The 13,810-nt window shown below is 48.8% G+C and overlaps 8 non-coding genes across 8 annotated transcripts; all 8 read right to left on the bottom strand.

Moving 5' to 3' along the window:
• Positions 1-623: 623 nt before the first annotated feature.
• Trnaa-agc (transfer RNA alanine (anticodon AGC)) lies at positions 624-697 on the bottom strand. Its single transcript has one exon. It is a non-coding gene; the product is annotated as a tRNA-Ala (tRNA).
• Positions 698-3,558: 2,861 nt separating this feature from the next.
• On the bottom strand, positions 3,559-3,632 carry Trnaa-agc (transfer RNA alanine (anticodon AGC)). Its single transcript has one exon. It is a non-coding gene; the product is annotated as a tRNA-Ala (tRNA).
• Positions 3,633-5,029: 1,397 nt separating this feature from the next.
• On the bottom strand, positions 5,030-5,103 carry Trnaa-agc (transfer RNA alanine (anticodon AGC)). The gene has a single exon. It is a non-coding gene; the product is annotated as a tRNA-Ala (tRNA).
• Positions 5,104-6,500: 1,397 nt separating this feature from the next.
• Trnaa-agc (transfer RNA alanine (anticodon AGC)) lies at positions 6,501-6,574 on the bottom strand. Its single transcript has one exon. It is a non-coding gene; the product is annotated as a tRNA-Ala (tRNA).
• Positions 6,575-7,971: 1,397 nt separating this feature from the next.
• On the bottom strand, positions 7,972-8,045 carry Trnaa-agc (transfer RNA alanine (anticodon AGC)). Its single transcript has one exon. It is a non-coding gene; the product is annotated as a tRNA-Ala (tRNA).
• Positions 8,046-9,442: 1,397 nt separating this feature from the next.
• Positions 9,443-9,516, bottom strand: Trnaa-agc (transfer RNA alanine (anticodon AGC)). Its single transcript has one exon. It is a non-coding gene; the product is annotated as a tRNA-Ala (tRNA).
• A 1,397-nt stretch (positions 9,517-10,913) lies between these two features.
• Positions 10,914-10,987, bottom strand: Trnaa-agc (transfer RNA alanine (anticodon AGC)). The gene has a single exon. It is a non-coding gene; the product is annotated as a tRNA-Ala (tRNA).
• Positions 10,988-12,373: 1,386 nt separating this feature from the next.
• On the bottom strand, positions 12,374-12,447 carry Trnaa-agc (transfer RNA alanine (anticodon AGC)). Its single transcript has one exon. It is a non-coding gene; the product is annotated as a tRNA-Ala (tRNA).
• Between the last annotated feature and the right edge of the window lie 1,363 nt (positions 12,448-13,810).

Here is a 13,810-nt window from a genome sequence, read left to right as displayed (position 1 = left end):
CATCTCGAGCCCCATTGTGCTCTCCATTGTTCATGCCAACTCAGTGCCTCACTCTTTGCTACTGCGTAAAATTCTTGTCGTCCAACTGCAAAACACTTGGACACAATAAGTTTCCGCGTCCCCTTTGCACTGATCGTACTACGAAACGCTCCCCAAACTTGGCAATCACCCATGCAGATGACTTTTCCGACTTTACACGACGCTCACGCTAGTGACAGCCTTATTTATAGTTCGACGTCGCGCCAAAGCGAATGAGCACATTTCGCCTACGGCTTAGGCCGCTCTTCTAGTGTGGCTGCTCTGTGTCTGCAGGTAGCGAGGGGCTGCAAGCTTCCTGTGTTCGCACCTATATCACCTGTGCTTCCTTGTCAGAGACAGACTATCGCAAAACATACAACTCACTCCATGAATTGATTGCTACGGCATCTGTTATCAGCAGTCACAACCAGCAACACCAGTAGCAGCCGACTGCACGCAAAGAATAGGAACGTGCAGTGGGATTTACGTGAAATCGGCGCAATTGTGGATGTTAATCGTTCGCTTGTATCTGCCTACACACCTCTGCCGGTTGGGAATTATTCCACTTGTATCGCAAGGTGCGCATGTAGGTGTGTTAAAAATTCTGGAGGCGCTGGGTATCGATCCCAGTACCTCTCGCACGCTAAGCGAGCGCTCTACCATCTGAGCTACGCCCACCCTCCCGATAACTAGTAGTGCTACATACAGTCATATCAACGTCACAGACCCTTGCACTCCCATTATTCCGCAGACAAACACTACTCTCTATGTATCAGTGAGGGTGTCTTTCAGATTTCGTGCATTCTGTATCGAATCGTAGTTGGCCACAATGAAAGTGGCATGCATAACGTCGAAAATAGAGTTCAGACACCGCTCTGAGTAAGACGAACGTGTTGTCCACCTCTAGACTTCAATGACGTTAAGCCGTGATACCTAAGACAGATCTGCACTCGATGACACCACGATAACAGCCGGTCCTCACACTTACATCTTGCTCCGCTTATGACAGTATACATCATATCAGTCTGTGACGCTGGTTTTGCAACTTCTTGCGTGAGTTTATGTTCGCCGCGACCAACACTTACCATGCACTGACCACAAAACATGGAGGAGCCAGGGCTTGAACCCGAGACCGTTCACACGCTAAGCGAACGATCTGCCAACTGAGCTACAGCTACACACACGACCAAGCCTGGCTATTCTCCATTCTTTGCGACTCTGATGTGCAAGGACACGATGGTTGGTTGGTTTGTAGCGGCGAAGGTACCAGAATACAAAGGCGTGGACACGTTCATATACACAAGAGTTCCAAGTAGTTTCGATGCTCTGGTATTACGAATGCAAATTCCGTCTGTTTTGAACGTCTTAAATTCAAAGGGCGGTCACAAATTGGTCCATTTCACTCCTTGTCGACAATCACACAGCACCTGAGGTAACAAGCACAGCTCGAGCCAAATTGTGCTCTCCATTGTTCATGCCAACTCAGTGCCTCGCTCTTTGCTACTGCGTAAAATTCTTGTCGTCCAACTGCAAAACACTTGGACACAATAAGTTTCCGCGTCCCCTTTGCACTAATCGTACTACGAAACGCTCCCCACACTTGGCAATCACCCATGCAGATGACTTTTCCGACTTTACACGACGCTCACGCAACGCACACGCTAGTGACAGCCTTATTTATAGTTCGACGTCGCGCCAAAGCGAATGAGCACATTTCGCCTACGGCTTAGGCCGCTCTTCTAGTGTGGCTGCTCTGTGTCTGCAGGTAGCGAGGGGCTGCAAGCTTCCTGTGTTCGCACCTATATCACCTGTGCTTCCTTGTCAGAGACAGACTATCGCAAAACATACAACTCACTCCATGAATTGATTGCTACGGCATCTGTTATCAGCAGTCACAACCAGCAACACCAGTAGCAGCCGACTGCACGCAAAGAATAGGAACGTGCAGTGGGATTTACGTGAAATCGGCGCAATTGTGGATGCTAATCGTTCGCTTGTATCTGCCTACACACCTCTGCCGGTTGGGAATTATTCCACTTGTATCGCAAGGTGCGCATGTAGGTGTGTTACAAATTCTGGAGGCGCTGGGTATCGAACCCAGTACCTCTCGCACGCGCGCTCTACCATCTGAGCTACGCCCACCCCCCCGATAACTAGTAGTGCTACCTACAGTCATATCAACGTCACAGACCCTTGCACTCCCATTTATCCGCAGACAAACACTACTCTCTATGTATCAGTGAGGGTGTCTTTCAGGTTTCGTGCATTCTGTATCGAATCGTAGTTGGCCACAATGAAAGTGGCACGCATAACGTCGAAAATAGAGTTCAGACACCGCTCTGAGTAAGACAAACGTGTTGTCCACCTCTAGACTTCAATGACGTTAAGCCGTGATACCTAAGACAGATCTGCACTCGATGACACCACGATAACAGCCGGTCCCCACAATTACATCTTGCTCTCCTTATGACAGTATACATCATATCAGTCTGTGACGCTGGTTTTGCAACTTCTTGCGTGAGTTTATGTTCGCCGCGACCAACACTTACCATGCACTGACCACAAAACATGGAGGAGCCAGGGCTTGAACCCGAGACCGTTCACACGCTAAGCGAACGATCTGCCAACTGAGCTACAGCTACACACACGACCAAGCCTGGCTATTCTCCATTCTTTGCGACTCTGATGTGCAAGGACACGATGGTTGGTTGGTTTGTAGCGGCGAAGGTACCAGAATACAAAGGCGCGGACACGTTCATATACACAAGAGTTCCAAGTAGTTTCGATGCTCTGGTATTACGAATGCAAATTCCGTCTGTTTTGAACGTCTTAAATTCAAAGGGCGGTCACAAATTGGTCCATTTCACTCCTTGTCGACAATCACACAGCACCTGAGGTAACAAGCACATTTCGAGCCCCATTGTGCTCTCCATTGTTCATGCCAACTCAGTGCCTCACTCTTTGCTACTGCGTAAAATTCTTGTCGTCCAACTGCAAAACACTTGGACACAATAAGTTTCCGCGTCCCCTTTGCACTAATCGTACTACGAAACGCTCCCCACACTTGGCAACCACCCATGCAGATGACTTTTCCGACTTTACACGACGCTCACGCAACGCTCACGCTAGTGACAGCCTTATTTATAGTTCGACGTCGCGCCAAAGCGAATGAGCATATTTCGCCTACGGCTTAGGCCGCTCTTCTAGTGTGGCTGCTCTGTGTCTGCAGGTAGCGAGGGGCTGCAAGCTTCCTGTGTTCGCACCTATATCACCTGTGCTTCCTTGTCAGAGACAGACTATCGCAAAACATACAACTCACTCCATGAGTTGATTGCTACGGCATCTGTTATCAGCAGTCACAACCAGCAACACCAGTAGCAGCCGACTGCACGCAAAGAATAGGAACGTGCAGTGGGATTTACGTGAAATCGGCGCAATTGTGGATGCTAATCGTTCGCTTGTATCTGCCTACACACCTCTGCCGGTTGGAAATTATTCCACTTGTATCGCAAGGTGCGCATGTAGGAGTGTTAAAAATTCTGGAGGCGCTGGGTATCGATCCCAGTACCTCTCGCACGCTAAGCGAGCGCTCTACCATCTGAGCTACGCCCACCCTCCCGATAACTAGTAGACCTACATACAGTCATATCAACGTCACAGACCCTTGCACTCCCATTATTCCGCAGACAAACACTACTCTCTATGTATCAGTGAGGGTGTCTTTCAGGTTTCGTGCATTCTGTATCGAATCGTAGTTGGCCACAATGAAAGTGGCATGCATAACGTCGAAAATAGAGTTCAGACACCGCTCTGAGTAAGACGAACGTGTTGTCCACCTCTAGACTTCAATGACGTTAAGCCGTGATACCTAAGACAGATCTGCACTCGATGACACCACGATAACAGCCGGTCCCCACACTTACATCTTGCTCTCCTTATGACAGTATACATCATATCAGTCTGTGACGCTGGTTTTGCAACTTCTTGCGTGAGTTTATGTTCGCCGCGACCAACACTTACCATGCACTGACCACAAAACATGGAGGAGCCAGGGCTTGAACCCGAGACCGTTCACACGCTAAGCGAACGATCTGCCAACTGAGCTACAGCTACACACACGACCAAGCCTGGCTATTCTCCATTCTTTGCGACTCTGATGTGCAAGGACACGATGGTTGGTTGGTTTGTAGCGGCGAAGGTACCAGAATACAAAGGCGTGGACACGTTCATATACACAAGAGTTCCAAGTAGTTTCGATGCTCTGGTATTACGAATGCAAATTCCGTCTGTTTTGAACGTCTTAAATTGAAAGGGCGGTCACAAATTGGTCCATTTCACTCCTTGTCGACAATCACACAGCACCTGAGGTAACAAGCACATCTCGAGCCCCATTGTGCTCTCCATTGTTCATGCCAACTCAGTGCCTCACTCTTTGCTACTGCGTAAAATTCTTGTCGTCCAACTGCAAAACACTTGGACACAATAAGTTTCCGCGTCCCCTTTGCACTAATCGTACTACGAAACGCTCCCCACACTTGGCAATCACCCATGCAGATGACTTTTCCGACTTTACACGACGCTCACGCAACGCTCACGCTAGTGACAGCCTTATTTATAGTTCGACGTCGCGCCAAAGCGAATGAGCATATTTCGCCTACGGCTTAGGCCGCTCTTCTAGTGTGGCTGCTCTGTGTCTGCAGGTAGCGAGGGGCTGCAAGCTTCCTGTGTTCGCACCTATATCACCTGTGCTTCCTTGTCAGAGACAGACTATCGCAAAACATACAACTCACTCCATGAGTTGATTGCTACGGCATCTGTTATCAGCAGTCACAACCAGCAACACCAGTAGCAGGCGACTGCACGCAAAGAATAGGAACGTGCAGTGGGATTTACGTGAAATCGGCGCAATTGTGGATGCTAATCGTTCGCTTGTATCTGCCTACACACCTCTGCCGTTTGGGAATTATTCCCCTTGTATCGCAAGGTGCGCATGTAGGAGTGTTAAAAATTCTGGAGGCGCTGGGTATCGATCCCAGTACCTCTCGCACGCTAAGCGAGCGCTCTACCATCTGAGCTACGCCCACCCTCCCGATAACTAGTAGTGCTACATACAGTCATATCAACGTCACAGACCCTTGCACTCCCATTATTCCGCAGACAAACACTACTCTCTATGTATCAGTGAGGGTGTCTTTCAGGTTTCGTGCATTCTGTATCGAATCGTAGTTGGCCACAATGAAAGTGGCACGCATAACGTCGAAAATAGAGTTCAGACACCGCTCTGAGTAAGACGAACGTGTTGTCCACCTCTAGACTTCAATGACGTTAAGCCGTGATACCTAAGACAGATCTGCACTCGATGACACCACGATAACAGCCGGTCCCCACAATTACATCTTGCTCTCCTTATGACAGTATACATCATATCAGTCTGTGACGCTGGTTTTGCAACTTCTTGCGTGAGTTTATGTTCGCCGCGACCAACACTTACCATGCACTGACCACAAAACATGGAGGAGCCAGGGCTTCAACCCGAGACCGTTCACACGCTAAGCGAACGATCTGCCAACTGAGCTACAGCTACACACACGACCAAGCCTGGCTATTCTCCATTCTTTGCGACTCTGATGTGCAAGGACACGATGGTTGGTTGGTTTGTAGCGGCGAAGATACCAGAATACAAAGGCGTGGACACGTTCATATACACAAGAGTTCCAAGTAGTTTCGATGCTCTGGTATTACGAATGCAAATTCCGTCTGTTTTGAACGTCTTAAATTGAAAGGGCGGTCACAAATTGGTCCATTTCACTCCTTGTCGACAATCACACAGCACCTGAGGTAACAAGCACATCTCGAGCCCCATTGTGCTCTCCATTGTTCATGCCAACTCAGTGCCTCACTCTTTGCTACTGCGTAAAATTCTTGTCGTCCAACTGCAAAACACTTGGACACAATAAGTTTCCGCGTCCCCTTTGCACTAATCGTACTACGAAACGCTCCCCACACTTGGCAATCACCCATGCAGATGACTTTTCCGACTTTACACGACGCTCACGCAACGCTCACGCTAGTGACAGCCTTATTTATAGTTCGACGTCGCGCCAAAGCGAATGAGCATATTTCGCCTACGGCTTAGGCCGCTCTTCTAGTGTGGCTGCTCTGTGTCTGCAGGTAGCGAGGGGCTGCAAGCTTCCTGTGTTCGCACCTATATCACCTGTGCTTCCTTGTCAGAGACAGACTATCGCAAAACATACAACTCACTCCATGAGTTGATTGCTACGGCATCTGTTATCAGCAGTCACAACCAGCAACACCAGTAGCAGGCGACTGCACGCAAAGAATAGGAACGTGCAGTGGGATTTACGTGAAATCGGCGCAATTGTGGATGCTAATCGTTCGCTTGTATCTGCCTACACACCTCTGCCGTTTGGGAATTATTCCCCTTGTATCGCAAGGTGCGCATGTAGGAGTGTTAAAAATTCTGGAGGCGCTGGGTATCGATCCCAGTACCTCTCGCACGCTAAGCGAGCGCTCTACCATCTGAGCTACGCCCACCCTCCCGATAACTAGTAGTGCTACATACAGTCATATCAACGTCACAGACCCTTGCACTCCCATTATTCCGCAGACAAACACTACTCTCTATGTATCAGTGAGGGTGTCTTTCAGGTTTCGTGCATTCTGTATCGAATCGTAGTTGGCCACAATGAAAGTGGCACGCATAACGTCGAAAATAGAGTTCAGACACCGCTCTGAGTAAGACGAACGTGTTGTCCACCTCTAGACTTCAATGACGTTAAGCCGTGATACCTAAGACAGATCTGCACTCGATGACACCACGATAACAGCCGGTCCCCACAATTACATCTTGCTCTCCTTATGACAGTATACATCATATCAGTCTGTGACGCTGGTTTTGCAACTTCTTGCGTGAGTTTATGTTCGCCGCGACCAACACTTACCATGCACTGACCACAAAACATGGAGGAGCCAGGGCTTCAACCCGAGACCGTTCACACGCTAAGCGAACGATCTGCCAACTGAGCTACAGCTACACACACGACCAAGCCTGGCTATTCTCCATTCTTTGCGACTCTGATGTGCAAGGACACGATGGTTGGTTGGTTTGTAGCGGCGAAGATACCAGAATACAAAGGCGTGGACACGTTCATATACACAAGAGTTCCAAGTAGTTTCGATGCTCTGGTATTACGAATGCAAATTCCGTCTGTTTTGAACGTCTTAAATTGAAAGGGCGGTCACAAATTGGTCCATTTCACTCCTTGTCGACAATCACACAGCACCTGAGGTAACAAGCACATCTCGAGCCCCATTGTGCTCTCCATTGTTCATGCCAACTCAGTGCCTCACTCTTTGCTACTGCGTAAAATTCTTGTCGTCCAACTGCAAAACACTTGGACACAATAAGTTTCCGCGTCCCCTTTGCACTAATCGTACTACGAAACGCTCCCCACACTTGGCAATCACCCATGCAGATGACTTTTCCGACTTTACACGACGCTCACGCAACGCTCACGCTAGTGACAGCCTTATTTATAGTTCGACGTCGCGCCAAAGCGAATGAGCATATTTCGCCTACGGCTTAGGCCGCTCTTCTAGTGTGGCTGCTCTGTGTCTGCAGGTAGCGAGGGGCTGCAAGCTTCCTGTGTTCGCACCTATATCACCTGTGCTTCCTTGTCAGAGACAGACTATCGCAAAACATACAACTCACTCCATGAGTTGATTGCTACGGCATCTGTTATCAGCAGTCACAACCAGCAACACCAGTAGCAGGCGACTGCACGCAAAGAATAGGAACGTGCAGTGGGATTTACGTGAAATCGGCGCAATTGTGGATGCTAATCGTTCGCTTGTATCTGCCTACACACCTCTGCCGTTTGGGAATTATTCCACTTGTATCGCAAGGTGCGCATGTAGGAGTGTTAAAAATTCTGGAGGCGCTGGGTATCGATCCCAGTACCTCTCGCACGCTAAGCGAGCGCTCTACCATCTGAGCTACGCCCACCCTCCCGATAACTAGTAGTCCTACATACATTCATATCAACGTCACAGACCCTTGCACTCCCATTATTCCGCAGACAAACACTACTCTCTATGTATCAGTGAGGGTGTCTTTCAGGTTTCGTGCATTCTGTATCGAATCGTAGTTGGCCACAATGAAAGTGGCACGCATAACGTCGAAAATAGAGTTCAGACACCGCTCTGAGTAAGACAAACGTGTTGTCCACCTCTAGACTTCAATGACGTTAAGCCGTGATACCTAAGACAGATCTGCACTCGATGACACCACGATAACAGCCGGTCCCCACAATTACATCTTGCTCTCCTTATGACAGTATACATCATATCAGTCTGTGACGCTGGTTTTGCAACTTCTTGCGTGAGTTTATGTTCGCCGCGACCAACACTTACCATGCACTGACCACAAAACATGGAGGAGCCAGGGCTTGAACCCGAGACCGTTCACACGCTAAGCGAACGATCTGCCAACTGAGCTACAGCTACACACACGACCAAGCCTGGCTATTCTCCATTCTTTGCGACTCTGATGTGCAAGGACACGATGGTTGGTTGGTTTGTAGCGGCGAAGGTACCAGAATACAAAGGCGCGGACACGTTCATATACACAAGAGTTCCAAGTAGTTTCGATGCTCTGGTATTACGAATGCAAATTCCGTCTGTTTTGAACGTCTTAAATTCAAAGGGCGGTCACAAATTGGTCCATTTCACTCCTTGTCGACAATCACACAGCACCTGAGGTAACAAGCACATTTCGAGCCCCATTGTGCTCTCCATTGTTCATGCCAACTCAGTGCCTCACTCTTTGCTACTGCGTAAAATTCTTGTCGTCCAACTGCAAAACACTTGGACACAATAAGTTTCCGCGTCCCCTTTGCACTAATCGTACTACGAAACGCTCCCCACACTTGGCAATCACCCATGCAGATGACTTTTCCGACTTTACACGACGCTCACGCAACGCTCACGCTAGTGACAGCCTTATTTATAGTTCGACGTCGCGCCAAAGCGAATGAGCATATTTCGCCTACGGCTTAGGCCGCTCTTCTAGTGTGGCTGCTCTGTGTCTGCAGGTAGCGAGGGGCTGCAAGCTTCCTGTGTTCGCACCTATATCACCTGTGCTTCCTTGTCAGAGACAGACTATCGCAAAACATACAACTCACTCCATGAGTTGATTGCTACGGCATCTGTTATCAGCAGTCACAACCAGCAACACCAGTAGCAGGCGACTGCACGCAAAGAATAGGAACGTGCAGTGGGATTTACGTGAAATCGGCGCAATTGTGGATGCTAATCGTTCGCTTGTATCTGCCTACACACCTCTGCCGTTTGGGAATTATTCCCCTTGTATCGCAAGGTGCGCATGTAGGAGTGTTAAAAATTCTGGAGGCGCTGGGTATCGATCCCAGTACCTCTCGCACGCTAAGCGAGCGCTCTACCATCTGAGCTACGCCCACCCTCCCGATAACTAGTAGTGCTACATACAGTCATATCAACGTCACAGACCCTTGCACTCCCATTATTCCGCAGACAAACACTACTCTCTATGTATCAGTGAGGGTGTCTTTCAGGTTTCGTGCATTCTGTATCGAATCGTAGTTGGCCACAATGAAAGTGGCACGCATAACGTCGAAAATAGAGTTCAGACACCGCTCTGAGTAAGACGAACGTGTTGTCCACCTCTAGACTTCAATGACGTTAAGCCGTGATACCTAAGACAGATCTGCACTCGATGACACCACGATAACAGCCGGTCCCCACAATTACATCTTGCTCTCCTTATGACAGTATACATCATATCAGTCTGTGACGCTGGTTTTGCAACTTCTTGCGTGAGTTTATGTTCGCCGCGACCAACACTTACCATGCACTGACCACAAAACATGGAGGAGCCAGGGCTTCAACCCGAGACCGTTCACACGCTAAGCGAACGATCTGCCAACTGAGCTACAGCTACACACACGACCAAGCCTGGCTATTCTCCATTCTTTGCGACTCTGATGTGCAAGGACACGATGGTTGGTTGGTTTGTAGCGGCGAAGATACCAGAATACAAAGGCGTGGACACGTTCATATACACAAGAGTTCCAAGTAGTTTCGATGCTCTGGTATTACGAATGCAAATTCCGTCTGTTTTGAACGTCTTAAATTGAAAGGGCGGTCACAAATTGGTCCATTTCACTCCTTGTCGACAATCACACAGCACCTGAGGTAACAAGCACATCTCGAGCCCCATTGTGCTCTCCATTGTTCATGCCAACTCAGTGCCTCACTCTTTGCTACTGCGTAAAATTCTTGTCGTCCAACTGCAAAACACTTGGACACAATAAGTTTCCGCGTCCCCTTTGCACTGATCGTACTACGAAACGCTCCCCAAACTTGGCAATCACCCATGCAGATGACTTTTCCGACTTTACACGACGCTCACGCAACGCTCACGCTAGTGACAGCCTTATTTATAGTTCGACGTCGCGCCAAAGCGAATGAGCACATTTCGCCTACGGCTTAGGCCGCTCTTCTAGTGTGGCTGCTCTGTGTCTGCAGGTAGCGAGGGGCTGCAAGCTTCCTGTGTTCGCACCTATATCACCTGTGCTTCCTTGTCAGAGACAGACTATCGCAAAACATACAACTCACTCAATGAATTGATTGCTACGGCATCTGTTATCAGCAGTCACAACCAGCAACACCAGTAGCAGGCGACTGCACGCAAAGAATAGGAACGTGCAGTGGGATTTACGTGAAATCGGCGCAATTGTGGATGTTAATCGTTCGCTTGTATCTGCCTACACACCTCTGCCGGTTGGGAATTATTCCACTTGTATCGCAAGGTGCGCATGTAGGAGTGTTAAAAATTCTGGAGGCGCTGGGTATCGATCCCAGTACCTCTCGCACGCTAAGCGAGCGCTCTACCATCTGAGCTACGCCCACCCCCCCGATAACTAGTAGTGCTACATACAGTCATATCAACGTCACAGACCCTTGCACTCCCATTATTCCGCAGACAAACACTACTCTCTATGTATCAGTGAGGGTGTCTTTCAGGTTTCGTGCATTCTGTATCGAATCGTAGTTGGCCACAATGAAAGTGGCACGCATAACGTCGAAAATAGAGTTCAGATACCGCTCTGAGTAAGACGAACGTGTTGTCCACCTCTAGACTTCAATGACGTTAAGCCGTGATACCTAAGACAGATCTGCACTCGATGACACCACGATAACAGCCGGTCCCCACACTTACATCTTGCTCTCCTTATGACAGTATACATCATATCAGTCTGTGACGCTGGTTTTGCAACTTCTTGCGTGAGTTTATGTTCGCCGCGACCAACACTTACCATGCACTGACCACAAAACATGGAGGAGCCAGGGCTTGAACCCGAGACCGTTCACACGCTAAGCGAACGATCTGCCAACTGAGCTACAGCTACACACACGACCAAGCCTGGCTATTCTCCATTCTTTGCGACTCTGATGTGCAAGGACACGATGGTTGGTTGGTTTGTAGCGGCGAAGATACCAGAATACAAAGGCGTGGACACGTTCATATACACAAGAGTTCCAAGTAGTTTCGATGCTCTGGTATTACGAATGCAAATTCCGTCTGTTTTGAACGTCTTAAATTGAAAGGGCGGTCACAAATTGGTCCATTTCACTCCTTGTCGACAATCACACAGCACCTGAGGTAACAAGCACATCTCGAGCCCCATTGTGCTCTCCATTGTTCATGCCAACTCAGTGCCTCACTCTTTGCTACTGCGTAAAATTCTTGTCATCCAACTGCAAAACACTTGGACACAATAAGATTCCGCGTCCCCTTTGCACTGATCGTACTACGAAACGCTCCCCAAACTTGGCAATCACCCATGCAGATGACTTTTCCGACTTTACACGACGCTCACGCTAGTGACAGCCTTATTTATAGTTCGACGTCGCGCCAAAGCGAATGAGCACATTTCGCCTACGGCTTAGGCCGCTCTTCTAGTGTGGCTGCTCTGTGTCTGCAGGTAGCGAGGGGCTGCAAGCTTCCTGTGTTCGCACCTATATCACCTGTGCTTCCTTGTCAGAGACAGACTATCGCAAAACATACAACTCACTCAATGAATTGATTGCTACGGCATCTGTTATCAGCAGTCACAACCAGCAACACCAGTAGCAGCCGACTGCACGCAAAGAATAGGAACGTGCAGTGGGATTTACGTGAAATCGGCGCAATTGTGGATGTTAATCGTTCGCTTGTATCTGCCTACACACCTCTGCCGGTTGGGAATTATTCCACTTGTATCGCAAGGTGCGCATGTAGGAGTGTTAAAAATTCTGGAGGCGCTGGGTATCGATCCCAGTACCTCTCGCACGCTAAGCGAGCGCTCTACCATCTGAGCTACGCCCACCCCCCCGATAACTAGTAGTGCTACATACAGTCATATCAACGTCACAGACCCTTGCACTCCCATTATTCCGCAGACAAACACTACTCTCTATGTATCAGTGAGGGTGTCTTTCAGGTTTCGTGCATTCTGTATCGAATCGTAGTTGGCCACAATGAAAGTGGCACGCATAACGTCGAAAATAGAGTTCAGATACCGCTCTGAGTAAGACGAACGTGTTGTCCACCTCTAGACTTCAATGACGTTAAGCCGTGATACCTAAGACAGATCTGCACTCGATGACACCACGATAACAGCCGGTCCCCACACTTACATCTTGCTCTCCTTATGACAGTATACATCATATCAGTCTGTGACGCTGGTTTTGCAACTTCTTGCGTGAGTTTATGTTCGCCGCGACCAACACTTACCATGCACTGACCACAAAACATGGAGGAGCCAGGGCTTGAACCCGAGACCGTTCACACGCTAAGCGAACGATCTGCCAACTGAGCTACAGCTACACACACGACCAAGCCTGGCTATTCTCCATTCTTTGCGACTCTGATGTGCAAGGACACGATGGTTGGTTGGTTTGTAGCGGCGAAGATACCAGAATACAAAGGCGTGGACACGTTCATATACACAAGAGTTCCAAGTAGTTTCGATGCTCTGGTATTACGAATGCAAATTCCGTCTGTTTTGAACGTCTTAAATTGAAAGGGCGGTCACAAATTGGTCCATTTCACTCCTTGTCGACAATCACACAGCACCTGAGGTAACAAGCACATCTCGAGCCCCATTGTGCTCTCCATTGTTCATGCCAACTCAGTGCCTCACTCTTTGCTACTGCGTAAAATTCTTGTCGTCCAACTGCAAAACACTTGGACACAATAAGTTTCCGCGTCCCCTTTGCACTGATCGTACTACGAAACGCTCCCCAAACTTGGCAATCACCCATGCAGATGACTTTTCCGACTTTACACGACGCTCACGCAACGCTCACGCTAGTGACAGCCTTATTTATAGTTCGACGTCGCACCAAAGCGAATGAGCACATTTCGCCTACGGCTTAGGCCGCTCTTCTAGTGTGGCTGCTCTGTGTCTGCAGGTAGCGAGAGGCTGCAAGCTTCCTGTGTTCGCACCTATATCACCTGTGCTTCCTTGTCAGAGACAGACTATCGCAAAACATACAACTCACTCAATGAATTGATTGCTACGGCATCTGTTATCAGCAGTCACAACCAGCAACACCAGTAGCAGCCGACTGCACGCAAAGAATAGGAACGTGCAGTGGGATTTACGTGAAATCGGCGCAATTGTGGATGTTAATCGTTCGCTTGTATCTGCCTACACACCTCTGCCGGTTGGGAATTATTCCACTTGTA

The sequence above is a fragment of the Schistocerca gregaria genome, chromosome 3, assembly GCF_023897955.1.
Source record: "Schistocerca gregaria isolate iqSchGreg1 chromosome 3, iqSchGreg1.2, whole genome shotgun sequence".
NCBI lineage: Eukaryota > Metazoa > Arthropoda > Insecta > Orthoptera > Acrididae > Schistocerca > Schistocerca gregaria.
Note: the sequence above shows the minus strand (reverse complement) of the source record. Positions and strands in the feature narration are given on the sequence as shown.